The 17,803-nt window shown below is 42.8% G+C and overlaps 1 protein-coding gene across 6 annotated transcripts in view; it reads left to right on the top strand.

The window, feature by feature from the left end:
- Window positions 1-17,803, top strand: part of prkg1b (protein kinase cGMP-dependent 1b) — an 847,749-nt gene that overhangs the window by 384,322 nt on the left and 445,624 nt on the right. Inside the window, exon 1 of one of the 6 annotated variants that reach the window (XM_068052496.1) lies at window positions 7,478-7,545. The exons of the other annotated variants lie outside the window; for them this stretch is intronic. The gene's annotated coding sequence lies outside the window, so the exon portion shown is untranslated. Of the gene's footprint in view, window positions 1-7,477; window positions 7,546-17,803 lie in introns of those variants that run through there. 6 annotated transcript variants of the gene reach the window in all.

Below are 17,803 nucleotides of genomic sequence, written 5' to 3'. Positions count from 1 at the left end.
TTAATTCCAAGGTCATAACTGCTCTGAGATCTAATTTATTGCTGTGCGTTTCCATGCTCACTGTCTATTACTGTTGGTAAAACTGCAAAAGCAAGCATTATCCTCAGAAACAGCCTTATAAAGCATGTTGATGGAGTAGGTTTTGAAAATGAAGAAACAGTCAATCTGTAATAAGGAGTAAAGTACACCAGGCTTATAAATGCTTGATTTGTGCTTGTTTTTTTTTACCCTAAATTGTTTTGACTTTTACTTTGTGACATTTTGTAATGCCAGCTGGAAACACTGCTATTTTCTGAATAGAATTGCATGGCCTTGTCTGATATTCTAACAATGCTAACTCATCCCAGGTTAATGCCTCTGTTACATCATGGACACAGGAAGCTCATAAGAACGCATTATACATTTGTTATCAGCAACTGCTGGTATCAAAGTCTTCACAGAATGGTGCCATATACTTATCGGAGCGGCTATTAAAAATGATTAAAAATGATTTAAACTGTCTGTACAGCAATGCACATGGTGCCCATAATAAAATGGGAACTGGAGATGATAATACATTGTGAGGAACCAGATATACTTGGGATTACTGAGACAGGCGACAGAAAGAACAGGACTGGGAATGAACTATTGCAGACTTTGAATAGATGGAGGGAAAAAAGGGGAGGTGGATCAGCTGTACTTATCGGATATTACATACTGGCAGCAGAGAAAAGTGAAGCAGCCATCAGTAAGACAGAAATAGGATCTATATGGATAGAGATAAAAGATGAAGCAGGATCAATCACAGTAATAGATTTAGTGTACAGACCACGTAATAGTGGAAGGGAGGTAGAAGAAGAAATATGCAGACAAATTAGGAACTAAGTTTAAAAAAAAAAGAATAATCTTGGGCATTTCAACTACCCTGAAATTAATTGGCCAGAAGAAGTAGGTAAAGGGAATAAGGGAATGGATTTCCTACAATTTGTACAGGACTCCTTTCTAATCCAGGATGTAAGAAGCCCAACAAGGGAGGATTTGCTATTGAATCTAAGAATGGGTAATAGTGCTAGAATCGATAAGAGAAATAAAAGTAGAGGAACATCTAGGCAATAGTGTCCATAATTTAACATGGTTTAGGATAACAATTGTGAAGTACATAAGCATTGCAAAGACCAGAGTAATAGGTTGAAGAAAAGTTGATTTTGAAGAGATGAAAATTGAACTTGGGAAAATAAAATGGACAATAATATTGGAAAACAATGATGGAGAACAGAAATGGGAAACATTTAAAACGGTGTTCAATTGAGCCCAGGAGGAATATATTCCACTAAAAAATGACAACAAACTAAACACTAATGAGACACCATGGATGAATAAAAACATAAGGGAAAAATTGAGGGTAGGGAAAGAGGTGTACACGAAGTACATGAACAGCAGAAGAGAGCATGCCAAGAGAGAATACGAAGAGATTAGGAGAAAAGTTTTAAAAAAGGCAAAGCGAAACTATGAAAATAAATTATCAAGGAACATGAAACAAAATGGCAACATGTTTTACAGGCACAAAAGTAAAAAAAGGAAAGTTATGATGGGATTAGGGCTACTAAGGGATGGACAGGATAAAATCACAGGCAGCGATAGTGAAATGGTAGCAATATTAAAAATAATTTGTGGACATTGTACCTGGATAGTGGACTGCAGTGCATGGGGGTAAAGTTCAGCTGTGGAGAGAATACAAAATGGAGAGCAGTGGATCGGCTGCCCATTTATGCACTCCATTGATTTTCCTCTATATTGACTATATTGGATGGGGTTTGGCATCCTTGCCAAATGTTAGACCTGCCACTCCAAAATGCTATCGGTGTTGGCTGCCTCAGAGCAAACCAGTATGGCAGTGGAGGCCTCAGGCAGGTGCTAGGCCACTTAAATGAACACGTGTAGGACCTACATTTAACACTTATTTCAGGGGTGCGGTCACTACCTATGTGGTGAGTGCTGCACTTCCAGCTCATAATGAGTGTATGCTTCCTGCCCGTCATATTGGAGTCCTAAGTGCTCTTTAGCACCTGGAAAACAAACGCTACACGGCCAAATTTCGAGCCCCGTGTGATCCACCACAGGGGCTCAACCAGCATTGTATAAAAATATTTCAGGCATGTTTCTTGTCTTGATAATGCTTACCTTCCCTGGTGCTTAATGCTGAAAAATACAAAGAGACAGGTCTTAAATCAGAGCTGGCAAGCTGTGCTAACTTTTAAAATTAGAAGAAAGAATTCTGCCATTAATTTGGACAAAATGCCATTCAGGCTGTTTCATTAAATCCATGAGAGCCACTGACTGTTGTTAGTTGACGAGCTTTCAGCAATAAAACTTATTTTCCTTTGCTTTTTTTTTATTGCTCTACTCATCAAGTTTAAAGAGGCTGATGCTGAGGAATAGATTATAGCAGCAAGTGCCAATATCAAGCACCTTGCGGTCAGCTGCACTGCAAAGCTCCCAACAACGGGGGCAAGATTCCACATATTGGAAATCTGTCTGATAATAGGAGGATACGTGGGCACTGCTCCGTTGACTGGGCTAACATATCTGTTCGTTGGGGATGGAGGTTATGGGCTGAATCTTGGGCCCTTGGAGAGGGGTTTGGAGGTGGGCAGGGAAACAAGCTAATTCAAAAAAAAGGCCTTGAACCAGTTTGCTGATGATCTCCTGCCGACAGCTGCTTTTTCCAGGGGCGGAATGGTTCCGATCCTAGCATCTCGCGCGTCTGCAGCGGGATGTCAGTTAAGCTTGTTGAGTGACTCTCAGCAACTTTCACATCACATTGAAATATTGCCCTGTGTCAAGCGGGCCTCCCGCTGTGACAGCACCCCAGCAACTAAGAGGAGGCGGTTTCACCATGGGAAGTTGGAGCTGTGTGAGAACTGAAGCAGCCTGAAAATGGCAAGGCTGCTGTCTTCCCTTGTCACGGCCTTGCCATTAAGTGTGGAATTCCTGGAGAGAGCTGTCTCCGCTCACAATGGGTCTAATGAGGTCTCAGCCACTCCCTGATACTGATGGTGGCTCCAGCTTTTCCCTGCCATTCCAGCGACTTGGGCCTCAGCGGTGCTGAAGTGGTCACACAGTGAGGCTGCTGGTAGTGGGCTGCACTGTCTGCCATTCCTGATTGAACGGTGAAGCAACCTACTAATTGTCTGCCTCCTCGAGAGGGTTCACGACCCGGAAATGGCCCCAGCGTCTGGTTCCTGACGCTTGTGACAAAATTCAGCCCTATGTGTTTCTAATTTGTGTGTCTTTCAAGAACAGTTCACTGAGTTATTAAGAGAGAAACCATAGAAATCTTATTATCTGGGAGGGCTGGTTACATGTTGCACTTTTCATATACTTAAGAGGACCAGGGATCTTGCCACCCATATTTTATATCCAATAATTAAAAGTGAAAATGCCAAGCAGTTGGAATAACGTGTCAGTTTGAATAAAGTTTGTTCCCATTAATTTTCAGATGTCTCGGGTCGTGGATACTAGCGGATCTTTGTGTTCTGATTTGGGATTTATCCACTAATGAGGCATCAGTACTAAAAGCATTACTTTCCAAGTCTCCAGGCCCAGTCAAACCAAAAGGAGCACACAAGTAAATAAGAAATAAACAGAGCGCGGGGTGAGTTGCCTGGGCATCAAGGTCCAGGTCTCCAGGGACAACATGGGACCCTGGGAGGTTGGATTCACCTGCTGGAGTATATTAGTGGATTCTGATGTGTACCTTAGATTTGATCATTATTACTCAATAGATATATATATATATATAATATATATATATATATGAATATATATGGATTATTCAGAGATTGAAAGAAGCCACAATCATGTATTTTTAGTGCTGTACTGAAATTGCATTGACTTAAGCTCCACCGCAAATACATCTAGCGATTTGCATCAGTACACATGGGTGATGAAGTGTATTAAATTATCTCTGCCTTGTGCTACTCATGAATTACATGTCCATACCTGGTATCTACCAGTAACTCAACTGCACAAAGGCTGACACTACATCAAGCATGCTGTTGAGTCACTTCCCTCCCAGTTGACAAAGACACACTTATGCTTGCCTCCCTCCCCAGTTCACCGACCCCATGCTCTACCCACTTTAAATCGTGCTACCCTCCCCTTCTACATTCCAGCTGGTGTATTTCTTCCTCCACCCCACTTCCCCTCCCTTCCCTACTAGCAGTTCAAGTTTCCACTCTCTCGTCTCCGAAGTTCATCCTGTCATTCATCTTTCATCTTGATCAGACATGTATCCTTCTCGATTTTCGTTTTTGTGCCACTCTCAGCTCGTACTAGATAGAACTCTGCTGCCTGTGGGAATTCCTCACTTCTCAAAACCATAGCCAGAATTCCCAAATACTTGACAACAGTAACTTGCATTTATATAATGCCTTTGGTGTTCCAAAGCACTTCATAGGAGAGATATCAAACAAAATTGGCACCGAATCACATAAGGAGATTCTCAGAACGCTGACCAAAAGCTTGGTCAAAGAGTTAGGTTTTAAGAGCAGAGAGAGGTGAAAATGTTTAGGGAGGGAATTCCAGAGCTTAGGGCCTAGATAGCTGAAGGCAAGGTCTCCAATGGTGGGTTGATGAAATGTTGAAATCCATCTGTGGGAGCAATAGCAGCATGAGATATAAACTGGAAGCGGCACTGAGTGGTGGAGCCAGGAGCATTACTCGGGGAAGATTACTCATGTGTATGAAGTAGGAGTTGGGATAATTTTCATCCACAGATGTGGACAAGTAAACACTGACTGTCCACCTGAAATGCATATCCTTATCCATAGCCAGGAATTTGTTTGGAGCTGCTCCTGCTCCACCATCACAGATGTGCAGGAAGTATATCGAACACCTGTGAAAACACAGTTAGGGGAGCAACTACAAGGGAATTCCTGGCCTTCGCATTCTCTATTGGACAAAACTGCTCTCCCAGTACAGAGTTCACTCGGTGGGAGTGGGAATCAGACAAGCAGACTTGGAGCTCTCCACACCCTACTCTCCAATCCATGCTCCTTTCGAATGAGGCTCCTCGCCTGGAGTGTACCATTGCTAAATTGACACATACCTTTTCCATAATGCCAATGCAGTATTCTCCCGACTGATTGCCTTCCTTTTCACTATAAACATTTGATCTTATTTGTTTTATACCATTTTTCACTATTTATTCTCCCCTTTCTGTCCTGGAGGCTTCCTTTTCTGAGATACTGTTCCATGGGCATTTGTCACCCTCTAGCTCATTACTCGAGTGGTCACTGTTCATCAGTGACCTTTGTTGATGAGTTTCAGCAGCGTTATTTAACCATAGGAGATTTCACAGCCAAGCCCAACCCTGCCTTTCCTAACTTTCCTGTATACACATCCAGCCAGAGTCACGATAAATCAAGAATAGAATCCATGGCCGATTTATTTTCCCACCTCTTTAAACCAGATGTACTGGATCATCTACCAGCATGCCTGTTGAGTCCAGCTAACTTGGCGTAAGACTGGGGAATGTTGCTGTGCTGTTACTGGTCTGTATGGCTCAGATGCTCACAAAGACATTTTATGTGTTTTGGTTGTGGGCGATAATTGAATAAGTAGAATGTGCTTGGCCCTTATGAAGAGTTGGCTGCACTTTTACAATCTGCTTGAGGAATAACATTATACTGAAAGCTAATAACTGTTCTTTTTGTTCATTTGTCTGCTACACCCCCTTCCTGTAGTAACAGTTATTTTCTGCCATGTTCTTTTCTTCTGTTGATAGCCTTGTGAATTTGTGCAATTGTATCTGTTCTAAATCACACCAATTATGTTATGAAGAGTAATGGAGCATGGTTTCAAATTCAAATTGGAGAGTTCCAACAAATGATTTTTTTCCAAACATTAATAGAAACGGATGTTTGCCAATGTCATTATGTGTTTCTAATGCCAGACAGTATGACAGTGAATGGAAGCGTCTTCCTGTCTATAGAGGGGAGAGTTGAGTTCACAGCTGTATTAGTTTGATGGTTTTGGATGGAATCCAAATGTAATGTAATGGAACAGTGGTTCAACCATATGTTTGCAGATTAGAATGTGAATGAAGTCCTGTAGCATTGAAAGTTCCAATGCAGTTCAGCTTTCCTGAAACTTTTTGTTTGGAGTAAAGCACTGTGAATGATGGATGGTAAACATAATGGGATGATCTTCCATAGAGCAAGAAAAGTGCCGTTTGAGCTGTTAAGTGAATTAAAAACAAGAAATGCTGGAATCACTCAGCAGGTCTGGCAGCATCTGTGGAAAGAGAAGCAGAGATAACGTTTCGGGTCAGTAGCCAATGCTTCAGGTTGAATCAGACTGTTTGCAACCTAAGTCTTTTATTTGATCCGAAGCTGGGCTTCTGACCACACATCCTCTCCAGCACAAAGTGCCTACTTCTTCTTCTAACATTGCCTGTCATCGCCCTTGCCTCAACCCATCTGCTGCTGAAACTGTCATCCGTGCTTTTTTTTACCTCCAGTCTCAAGTAATCCAGTGCTCTCCTGAGCAGCTACCCATCATCCATCCTCCACTACTATGACTGCTACTATCACCACTAATACTATTACAGTTAACGCTACTATGCCACCACCATTTTAATTCTGACTACTACCACCATTGATACTGCTATTACTACTGTTATTGTTGCAATTACTATTACTAGCACCATTATTATTACTACTACTACAGTGCAAAATGCAGCATCATTAGTTTGGTATTTTATGAATACCACAAAAAAGCTTGTCTTGAAGGACTGACTGAATTGCGGTCAGTGGCTGGAGATCTGCCAGTTAGTGCAGGTTTCCCACCAATAGTCCACTCTGAAGAATGATTAATGTCTCCTCTCCCCCGCCACCATCCCACAACTCAGAAATAAAAGCACGCATTCATATGAAGAAAACAATCCATTAACTGCAGATGAATCTTTCAATGGGAACAAAAAAAATAGTTTAGAATATTAGTTACCCTGGGCAAGAAAATGAGACAGTACGTGAGATAGTAAGGTTCTTGAGCTCAGGGGGAACTGGTCTAAGTCAATGACTGAGGGAACAACAGCATGTTCAGAACTCAAAAGCTAGGCATTAAACTTGGAAGGCATTCTTGCAGTTGGAATTATATATCTCCATAAAAATAATAAGGTTTGTAAGTGTTAGCAGCTAGCAGGGGGAGACTATATATTTTTTGGAATAGGGAAGCACTGTAAATACTAACAAATCCCAACAGGCTGAGAAAGTGCTGGAGTAAATAAACTAACTAGATCACAGGGGAGGAGACTTCGAGGGAAGGAGGAATCTATAACCAAGGGAACATAAAGTGTTGAAAAAGATATTTTGTAGATTGGCTGATGGCAAGAATTGTAGATCTTGGTGAGATCTGCTGTGTGAGTAAGTTGAGACAAAGACAACATAAAATGGGCAGAGAAACAAGAAGGAAAATCTATAACTGAAATGAAAAAGAAAACAGACTAAACTGATCTGAGAGATGTGAATGATACGACAGGAGAAATATTCAAGAAGTAAGCAGGTATGTACTAAGTGAAGCAAGAACAGAAATAGTAACAAACGAAGAAGATAGAAGAGGAAGAATGCTGAGTACTGTACAAATATAATGCACTTTTGAAATGTTGCCAATGTTAATATGTGCCATAATGTCCTTTTGTTGTCTATCTTCATGTGCTCTGTGTCTGTAGCTATACGGCTAAATTTTGCTAACACCTGTTCACAGTGGAGAGCTCTGCTCAGTGTAAGCATGGTTGGGATAGATTACTCAATACTATAGGGTTGAGGTTCTGTCCCCACTTCTGTTGAGTCCCATCATGCTGGAGACATGTTCCCAATTCCGTCAAACTAGAATATCTGGGCTATCAAATCTGAATGAAGTCCATTTCTCTCATACATTATTTGTTGGCCATTGATCACTGTTTTCTGCTTTCTACCAGCATGAGAGTAACTTTCACACATCTTCATCACAACTTTCTCCAAGAGAAACTATATTAGCTCCAGCTGAATATGTGTTTGAACCACTTTAGAAGGAATGTATCTCTGTATGGCTCAACAGAACGGGCTAAAAGTTGTCTTCATCATCCACTAGTAGATGTCAATGGCACAGTGGGAGTATTTATATTCAATGGCTTTCAATTGATAGCCTCTTTCAATTGATTAACCATTGATGGAGATGAATTATAATGAACAAAACTAAATTGCCATTATTTTTATACTTGTGAAGGAAGGTGAGGACCAATATAAGGTACAAATTCTTGGAATATTAAAAAAAAATTCCATCTGTGTCCATTGTTTTACATCAGTCTCTGAAGACACTGGGGGTTATGGTTATGGTTGTGATTTTTAACTGATTGGACAGATGCAGCATGTTTGACTTATCACAACCGTAAAGGACGGTACTCATTTTTAATTTGATTAAAGTAACAAAGATATCCTTCAACAAGTAAGTTCTGAAAAGTATTCTATTTTAGCCAGCTAGCAGCCTTCCCCTCAATCTTTACTCCTGGGTTGTCCACTGGATAATCACTATGTTCAATGTTGATAGGTCTGATCAGACAAGTTAATTTCCACTTTCTCCATGCCATAGCCACATTCACTGACATTTTCCCAATGTATTCGATCACGCTGGGCTTCACTAAGTATTGTCATGCTGACTTCACGACTGAACTCTGAGAAACTCTGGTAGAAATTGTTGTTCCAAAAGAATAGAATAACTGCTTATCAGATTTAATAGTGTTATGACCAGGTGAGAAAGGTGTCTAAGGGTCTCTTTCAGCCTTCACCTGGTCTGACTGTGTAACAGGATTTAATTTTTAAACGCACTGTGTTTTGAGCTCCCCCTTGGTGAATCCTTGTTCACCGCTTTCCAATTATAAGGCAAAGAAATGAGCACAAACAGGCCTTCTTAGGATTAAAGAAGAAAAGTGAAATTTTATTAAACTCTAATTCGGTTAACGCCTACAAATGCACGCTGCGCCCCACGCTAGCATGCATACGCGATACACACATGCAAATACAGACAGAAAAGAGCAGAAGAAGGATAGTGGTGAAGTTTGAGGCAATCTCTGAAGGGGGTTTGTTACTGTGCTTCGAGCTCACTGTAGAGTCCTTGATTGTAGATAGTCTTGCTTTTTGTTGGGGCCCAATATTTTTCTTAAACCTTCTTCACTGTAGGAGACTTTTCTTTCTTGGGGTTCATGTGTCGTCAATGGGTCTTCAGTTCCATGAGAAAGAGATGGAAGCAGACAGGAGAGAGATGTTCTCAGTCCAGGAGCAAGCAGCTTTCTGAGTTTTAAAACTCTGTGGCAAGTTCAAATTCAAAAAAACTCCAACAACCAGTTAGTCATGTGTCTAAACTGGACTGACCATGGCTGTTTGTGTATTTGGCCATCTTAGCAGTTAACCTGGAATACTAGCCTCTCACCTTCAATGTCTGGTAGTCAAAAGTCCATTGCGGATTAAGTTGAAGCAGGGAGTGACCCCTTTGTCCTTTCCAAGTACTGTCTGTTACTATGCAAATATCTTTTCGGTCAAGAGTCTGGTGGGTTTTTTTTTAAACAAGTTCTTTCTTTACTCCAGTAACAGTTTAAAAATCAATGTTCATGTGGCAAAATATGTGCGCCTCATTTTTGGCAGGTGGGGGCCTGCATGACAATAGGGAACACTGCTTTTAAATAAAGGTTGTAAAAGTGTATCTCGCTCGAGTCAGTTTGGAGTACAACATATTTTTTTGAATCTCTATTTCCTTTCACTCTTTCTGTCACACTCATACACTTGCAGAAATTCTCTGGGGAAGGATGTTTTAACATGGGTCAGTGGGTCAGATTGGGTGCAGGTGGGAGGGGTTAAGTGGCCAAAAGGGATGGACAATCATCCCACTCCTAGGAGGTGGGTTGATATTTTAAATATATGAATCAGGCTGGAAGCCTCCGATTTAACCTGCTTTCCAGCTTTATCTGTGGCCAGACAGATTTCCTAGGCTTCGCAAGATGAGGAAGGCCTTGGGGAGCTCCCTTGTGGACCAGGAGGAGTAGGAATGCTTCCTCCTGACTGCCGCCCCTACCCCCCCTCCCCCCCGCCCCGGACAAACCCACCCTGTGATCGGACCCCTCCCTTGTCACCACACTGTGGGTTAAAACTTCTCAGCATGTGGGGAAACCCAGCTTTCCGGGTTTCCTGCACAATGCTGAGTCCCAGTGTGTCGATAAGTTAAAACTACCACCCGCTCGCCCTCCCCCCCCCACCCCCGCCCCGTCCCTCTCAGAAACACATTGAAAAAGATGGAATGAAGTAGACTATAGGCGATCTTTGCCATGACATATTACTCTTTCGAGAAAGAAACATTTAGCCAAAGTTTTTAAAGTCAGCTGCTTCTGCTCATGTTTTGAAGAAATTCTCTGGAGATTCCATCAGCAAGATCTTATCTAACTCAAAACTCACCCACTTACACAAAATTAAAATCAAGTCCCACTTCCCTGTAATTCTCTTGCCTACACCAGGCTGTTTGTGTATCTACCATTGTAAAGTCCTTGGACGAATCATAGAGGGAAATCTAGATTTAAGTGCAAAAGCAAAATACTGTGGATGCTAGAAATCTGAAGTAAAAACTGAAAATACTGGAAATACTCAGCAGGTCAGGCAGCATCAGTGGGGAGCGAAAGTGTTACTATTTCAGGTCAATGACCTATTGTCAGAATGAGAAAAAGTTCCAGATATCTCAGGATTTTTAGGCAAGCACAGAGGAAGGGAGAGGGGAGGAAAGAACATTAGGTTTAGCTGCAATGAGGTAGATTTTTGTCTTCACTGTCAGGTTGGTAATCTGGCAGAGTCAGTGGGATGGAATCACAATCATGCTGCAGATTACAACATTTAAAAATGAAGACTGGCATTTATATAGTGCAGTTCATGACCTCAGGATATTCCAAAGCACTTGACAGCCAATTTGCTCAGCAAGGTCCCATGACAGCACTGCGATAATGATCAGATAATCTGATTTTAGGGATGTTGTTTGAGGGATAATATTGGTCCGGACACTGGGGAGAAGGCCCCTTTTCTTTGAATAGTGCCATGGGGTCTCTTACGTCCATGTGGGAGGGCAGATGGTGCCTTGGTTTAACATCTCATCTGAAAGATGGAACCTCTTACAGTGCAATGGATTGATACTTGAACCCACAACCTTCTGATTTCAAGATGAGAGTGCCACCACAGAGCCATGGCTGGGCAATCTGCTCATCTGCTATACCTTCTGAAATCGGGCAGTAGAGTGGCAGAATGGAAATAGATCACAGAGGCCTACTACCAGATCCTGGCCCCTACCAGAGCTCTTCTCTACCTCCACAGTAAGGAAGTTGGCAGCCACCCTTGATAATCCCACTGCATGGCAGGGAAGTGGGCCCCAAGAAACTGTCTGATTTCCCTACTTCCTGCTTTAAACATCACCGATCTCTGGTCTGACAGAGAGGTGGTTGTAGACCCTGAGATAGTGGAAGCATATCCACCATTTCAACAACAAGAACACTTCATGTTTATATACCACCTTTAACGTATTAAGATGTTCCAAGACACATCACAGGGCGTTATCAAACAAAATTTGACACCGAGCCTCGAGGAGATGTTAGGAAAGATGACCAAAAGCTTGCCCATAGAGGAGGGTTTTAAGTAGCATCATAAAGGAGTAAAGAGCGACAGAGAAGCAAATAGGTTTGGGGAGGAACCTCCAGAGCTTAGGGCCTAGGCAGTTAAAACACATGGCCACCATGGTATAACAATTAGAATTATGAATGTTCAAGAGGCCAAAACTGGAGGAGTGCAGAGTTCTTGGAGGTTTGTAAGGCTAGAGGAGATTACAGAGATTGGGAAGGGTCAGGGTCATGAATGGATTTGAAATGTTAAAATAAAGGCATTGCTTAACTGGGAACCAATGTCAGACAGTGAGCTCAGGGGTGATGGGTGAATGGGACTTAGTATGAGTTAGGACATGGGAAGCAGAGTTCTGGATGACCCCAAGTTTATGGAAAGTGGAAGATGGGAGGCCAGCCAGGAGAGCTTTGGAATAGTCAAGTCTAATGGAAACAAAGGCATGGATGAGGGTTTCAGCAGCAGATAAGCTGAGGTAGGGTGGAGTCAGTTGATGTTGCGGAGGTGGAAATAGGTCTGAGTGATGCGTTGGTCAGAAGCTCATCTCGGGGTCAAATACAACATCAATGTTGTAAATACTTTGGTTCGGTCTCAGGCAATTGGCAGGGAGAAAGGATGGAGTTGATGGCTAGGGAACGGAGTTTGGAGAGGGGTCCAAAAATGATGGTCTTCCCGATATTTAGTTGGAGGAACAATGGGTAATCTTTAAGGAGGAACTGTTTCATGTACAGGCTAGGTACGTTCCAACAAGAGGGAAAGGTAGAGAAACCAATAACAGGGTTCCTTGGATGACGAGGGAGATAGAGAACATGATGAAGTAAAAAAAAAGGTTGTATGATGCACATCTGGTGAATTCCTCACATGAGAACCAGGCCAAATACAATTAGTTGAGAGGGGAAGTGAAAAGCAAAATAAGACTGGTAAAGAGAGAATATGAGAATGGAATGGCAGACAACATAAAGGTAATCCAAAAATCTTCTACTGGCATGTAAATAGTAAACAATAAGAAGTGAGGTGAGGCTTATTAGGGATGAAGAGGATGATATATGCTTAGAGGCACAGGACAAGGCTAGAATACTTAATGAGTAGTTTGTATCGGTGTTTACTAAGAGGATGCTGACAAAATACCAGTAGAAGCAGAGATGGTAGAAGTCAAGGATGGAATGAAAATTGGTGGGCAGGGTGTACTGGAAAGGCTGGCTATGCTTAGAGTACATAGGTTGCCTGGCTCGCATCCCAGGTTGCTAAAGGAAGTGAAAGTGGACATAGCAGAAGGGCTTGCCATAATCTTCCTTAGATATGGGGAGGAAGTGCCAGCAGACTGTAAAGTAATAAATATGACACGCTTTTTCAAGAAAGGGTGTAAGGACAATCTTCGTAATTACAGGCCGGTCAGTTTAATATCAGTAGTGGGTAAGGATTTAGAAACAATCATCAGGGGAAATATTGACAGGCACTTGGACAGGTTTGAGTTAATTAACATACATACGAACATACATATTAGAAGCCACTTGGCCACTCGAGCCTGCTCTTCCATTTATGATGATCATGGCTTACCTGATGGTAACCTCGACTCCACATTCCTGCCTACCCCTGATAAACTTTCACCGCCTTACTGATCAAGAACCTATCTACCTCTGCCTTAAAAATGTTTAAAGATTTTGCTTCCACTGTCTTTTGAGGAAGAGAGTCCCAAAGACTCTCGACCATCTGAGAGAAAAAAATTCTCCTCATTTCTGTCTTCAATGAGCAACAACTTATTTTTAAATGGTAAGCCCTAGTTTTAGATTATTCCACAAGGGGAAACATCCTTTCCACATCCACCCTGTCAAGACCCCTCAAAATCTTGTCTGTTTCCATCAAGTCGCCTCTTACTCTCCTAAACTCCAGCGGATACAAGCCTAGCCTGTCCTACCTTTCCTCATAAGGCAACCCGCTCATTCCAGGTATCAGTCTAGTAAACCTTCTCTGAACTGCTTCCAACGCGTTTACATCCTTCCGTAAATAAGGAGAGCAATACTGTACACAGTACTCCAGATGTGGTCTCACCAATGCCCTGTATAAATTTTGTTATAACTCCTTACTTTTGTGTTCAATTCCCTTCGCAATAAACGATAACATTTTATTAGCTTTCCTAATTACTTGCTGATCCTGCATAATAACCCTTAAGGACAGCCAGCGTGGATTTGTAAAAGGTAGATCATGTTTGATTAGTCCAATTGAATATTTTGATGAAGTAACAGAGAAAGTTGATGAAGGGAATGCAGTGGATGTTGTCTGCATGGATTTTAAGAAAGCTTTTGACAAAGTACCATATAAAAGGCTGGTTAACAAAATTGAGGCTCGTGGAATAAGGAGTCAGTGTCAGCTGAGATAAAACAAGAGGATGATACCAATTGACTGTAACAGGACATAGATAGGCTAGCAGAATGGGCAAACAAGTAGCAGATGGAATTTAGTACAGAGAACTGTGAGATGATGCATCCTGGCAGGGATAGGGAGAGGCAATATAGATTAATGGCACAATTCTAAAGAGTGTACAGGGACAGATGGAACTGGGTTTCTTTGAAGGTGGAAGGCCGTGTCGAGAGAATAGTTAGCAAAGCATATGGCGTCTTGGGCTTCATAAATAAAGGTATTTGTACAAAAGCAGGGAAGTTATGCTGAACTTTTCTAAAGCTCTGGTTAGACCACAAATAGGGTATTGCGTCCAGTTCTGGTCACCGCAGTTTATGAAGGATAGAGTCATAGAGTTATGCAGCACAGAAACAGACTCTTCGGCCCATCGTGTCCGTGCCGGCCATCAAGCACCTATCTATTCTAATCCCATTTTCCAGCACTTGGCCCATAGCCTTGTATGCGATGGCGTTTCAGGTGCTCATTTAAACACTTCTTAAATTTTGTGAGGGTTCCTGCCTCTACCACTCCTTCAGGCAGTGTGTTCCAGATTCCAACCACCCTCTGGGTGAAAAAACTTTTCCTCAAATCCCCTCTAAACCTCCTGCCCCTTACCTTAAATCTATGCCCCTGGTTATGGACACCGCCAAGGGAAAAGGTTTCTACTTAACTACCCTATCTAAGCCTCTCCTAATTTTGTATATCACAATCAGGTCCCCCCTCAGCCTTCTCTACTCTAAGGAAAACAACCTTAGCCGATCCAGTCTCTCTTCATAGCTGAAATGCTCCATCCCAGGCAACATCCTGGTGAATCTCGTCTGCACTCTCTCCAGGCAATAACATCCTTCCTATAGTGTGACAACCAGAACTGTACACAGTACTCCAGCTTTGGCCTAACTAGCGTTTTATACAGCTCCATCATATCTTCCCTGCTCTGATATTCTATGTCTTGGCTAATAAAGACAAGTATCCCCTATGCCTTCCTAACCACCTTATCAACCTGTGCTGCTGCCTTCAGTGATCTATGGACAAGTACACCAAGGTCCCTCTATACTTCCGAGGGGCCTACCATCCATTGTATATTCCCTTGCCTTGCTAGTCCTCCCAAAATGTATCATCCCACACTTCTAAGGTTAAATTTCATTTGCCACTGCTCTACCCATCTTATCAGCCAACTATATCGTCCTGTAATTCAAGACTTTCCTTCTCACTTTCCACAGTGACTTAATTTCTCTTCTATATTTGGCTGTGCATCAGCCCCTACTGTACCTCCACTCTGTATCCCATCCCCCTGCCAAATTAGTTTAAACTTCATTCCCCCCGCCCCCCGCCCCCCACCCCAACCCCCAATAGCACTAGCAAATCTCCCTGCAAGGATGTTGGTCCCATTCTGGTTCAGGTGCAACCCAGTGTGAAGGTCCATGAGAGGGTGCAGAGGAGATTTACCAGAATGGTTCCGTGAATGAGGGAATTTAGTTGCAAGGTTAGGTTGGAGAAGCTGGGGTTATTCTCCTTGGAGTCAAGGATGGTCGAGGGGAAATCTGATAGAGGTGTACAAGATTATGATGGGGTTAGATAAGGTAGACAAAGAAAAGCTGCTCCCATTATCTGATGGTACAAGGACTAGGGGACACAGATTAAAGGTTTTGGGCAAGAGATACTGAGGGAATGGGAGGAAGAACATTTTACGCAACAAGTAGTATTGACTTAGAACTCGCTGCATATGAGGGTGGTGGAAGTAGAGACGATCAATGATTTCAAAAGGAAATTGGTGGGGCACTTGAGGGAAATAAACTTGCAGAGCTATAGGGATAGAGTGGGGGAATGGGACTGATTGAATTGCTCTTCAGAGAATCAGCATGGACCCGATGAGCCAAATGGTCTCCTTCTGTGCCGTTATGACCTATGACATAGATGAGCTATATACCTTCCAAAGGAATGAAAACACAGGCTTCCTCTCCCAGATACCTTCCAAGATATCTGGGAGAGGAACCCTGTGTTTTCATTCTTTTGAGATAATGGAACTTGGGGACAAAGCTTTAAATCCCTGATGTTTGATCAGGGGACCTCATTTTTAGTAGTCGTCTTGTGAATGTGTTAGCAGACACGCCGCTAATGGCCGTTGGAAGTTTGCAGAGCATGACTTCAATTATTTGACATGAGGGCTGTCATTTTGGAGCTGCATTCAACGCCCTCTCTTAAGCATGCATAGCTGGACATGAGGGACTCCCCACAAGTGTTATTTAAAGGAATCATCAACTATTTACAGGTTAGATGCTGGTTGATTTCTTTTGCATTTTGCTTGTATTTGACAAGTAGTTGTTGCTTTCTATAGTTGTTTAAAGTTGCAATAATCTACAGAGAACGTTGTTGCACATGTTCAAATTTTTTCTGACTTCAAGGCTTCTGTACAAACCAGTTCCTCCCAGACATGGGTGCACCAGTTGGCATTCCCCTTGGAGTACAGCATGACTTGAAGAATGCGTAAAGGCCACGCAGAGCATGATAAGGGAGGGGGAGGAAGGGGCGATAGACTCGCAGCAGGAAGCTTGGTTGTTCAGGGAGCAATTGTCCTACCTGAGCCTCAGCGAGAACCAATGTGTCAGACGTCTGTGCCTTATGCAAGAATGTCCTCAGTGAAACCTGCTAACTGCTGCTGTTGCAGCTCTAACCTAAGAGCAGGCAAGAACCACATTGTCAGTGGCTGTGAAGGTGACCATGGGGATGAGCTTTTATGCATCTGACTCCTTCCATGCTGGAGTTGGAGATATTTGCAACATCTTGCAGTTTGCCATCCATTGTTACATAAGGGAGGTATCTCTTTAAATAGAGCTAACTACATTTTAGTCTCTCTTGCCAGAGACAAGCAGGTGGAGCGAGCGTGTAGCTTTGCTAGGCTTACAGGGTTTCCCATGGTGCAGGGTGACATTGAATACATGTACATCCATTTGCAGGTGGTTCATGTCAACTTTGCCCTATACTGGAAGCTAAAGGAATTCCTTTCCCTCAATGTCCAATTGGTGAATGACCATTGACAATGCATCATGCAGCTCAATGGCTGGTATCCTGGCAGCTGTTATGATGCTTCAACTCTGAGAGTCCGCTGTGCCAGCTGCATTTCAGCCATGAGGTCGAGGAGGATGAAGAGGAAGAGAGTAGGCAACCTAGATAGCCCTTTTCTGCCTCTCCGACAAAGAACTAATTTGAGTCCATCCCTGATAACCACAACCCATGTCCCCATCCACCCACAGTTCCACAATCCTTACCTTCCCTCTATCACTCATCAATACATCATCCTCTTGGCCACAATACAAAAATAAAATACACCACACAATAAACACTGCAAACAAAATTTATAAATGCAATCATGCCATATTGCATACACAATTAAACTAATCACCCTTGTGAATTCCCTTGGTGGCTGTCTCCCTTTGTCTATCCTCATGCTCCTGCACAGTGCTACCCCAATGTCTACAGCATGGCTGGTGGAAGGCTGCTGACTTTCAATGAAGGAGACTAAAGATGGCCTTGGAGGGCGACCATGAGCAGCTCTGGATGGAGTAGGCTCAGCTTCAGACTGCACCACCTCACCACAAGCAACAGTTGACTGACTGGGCATTGGCAGAGTGGAAGAGGTGAGAACACGAATGTTGTCTTCCTGAGGGTGGACAGCAGGTTTGTGCCCAATGGAGTCTCTGCCACTCCAGGGCAGCACGGCCGCAATCCTACTAATCAGTTGGAGGACA

The sequence above is a fragment of the Heterodontus francisci genome, chromosome 20, assembly GCF_036365525.1.
Source record: "Heterodontus francisci isolate sHetFra1 chromosome 20, sHetFra1.hap1, whole genome shotgun sequence".
NCBI lineage: Eukaryota > Metazoa > Chordata > Chondrichthyes > Heterodontiformes > Heterodontidae > Heterodontus > Heterodontus francisci.
This window is presented reverse-complemented; position numbering and strand designations above follow the sequence as displayed.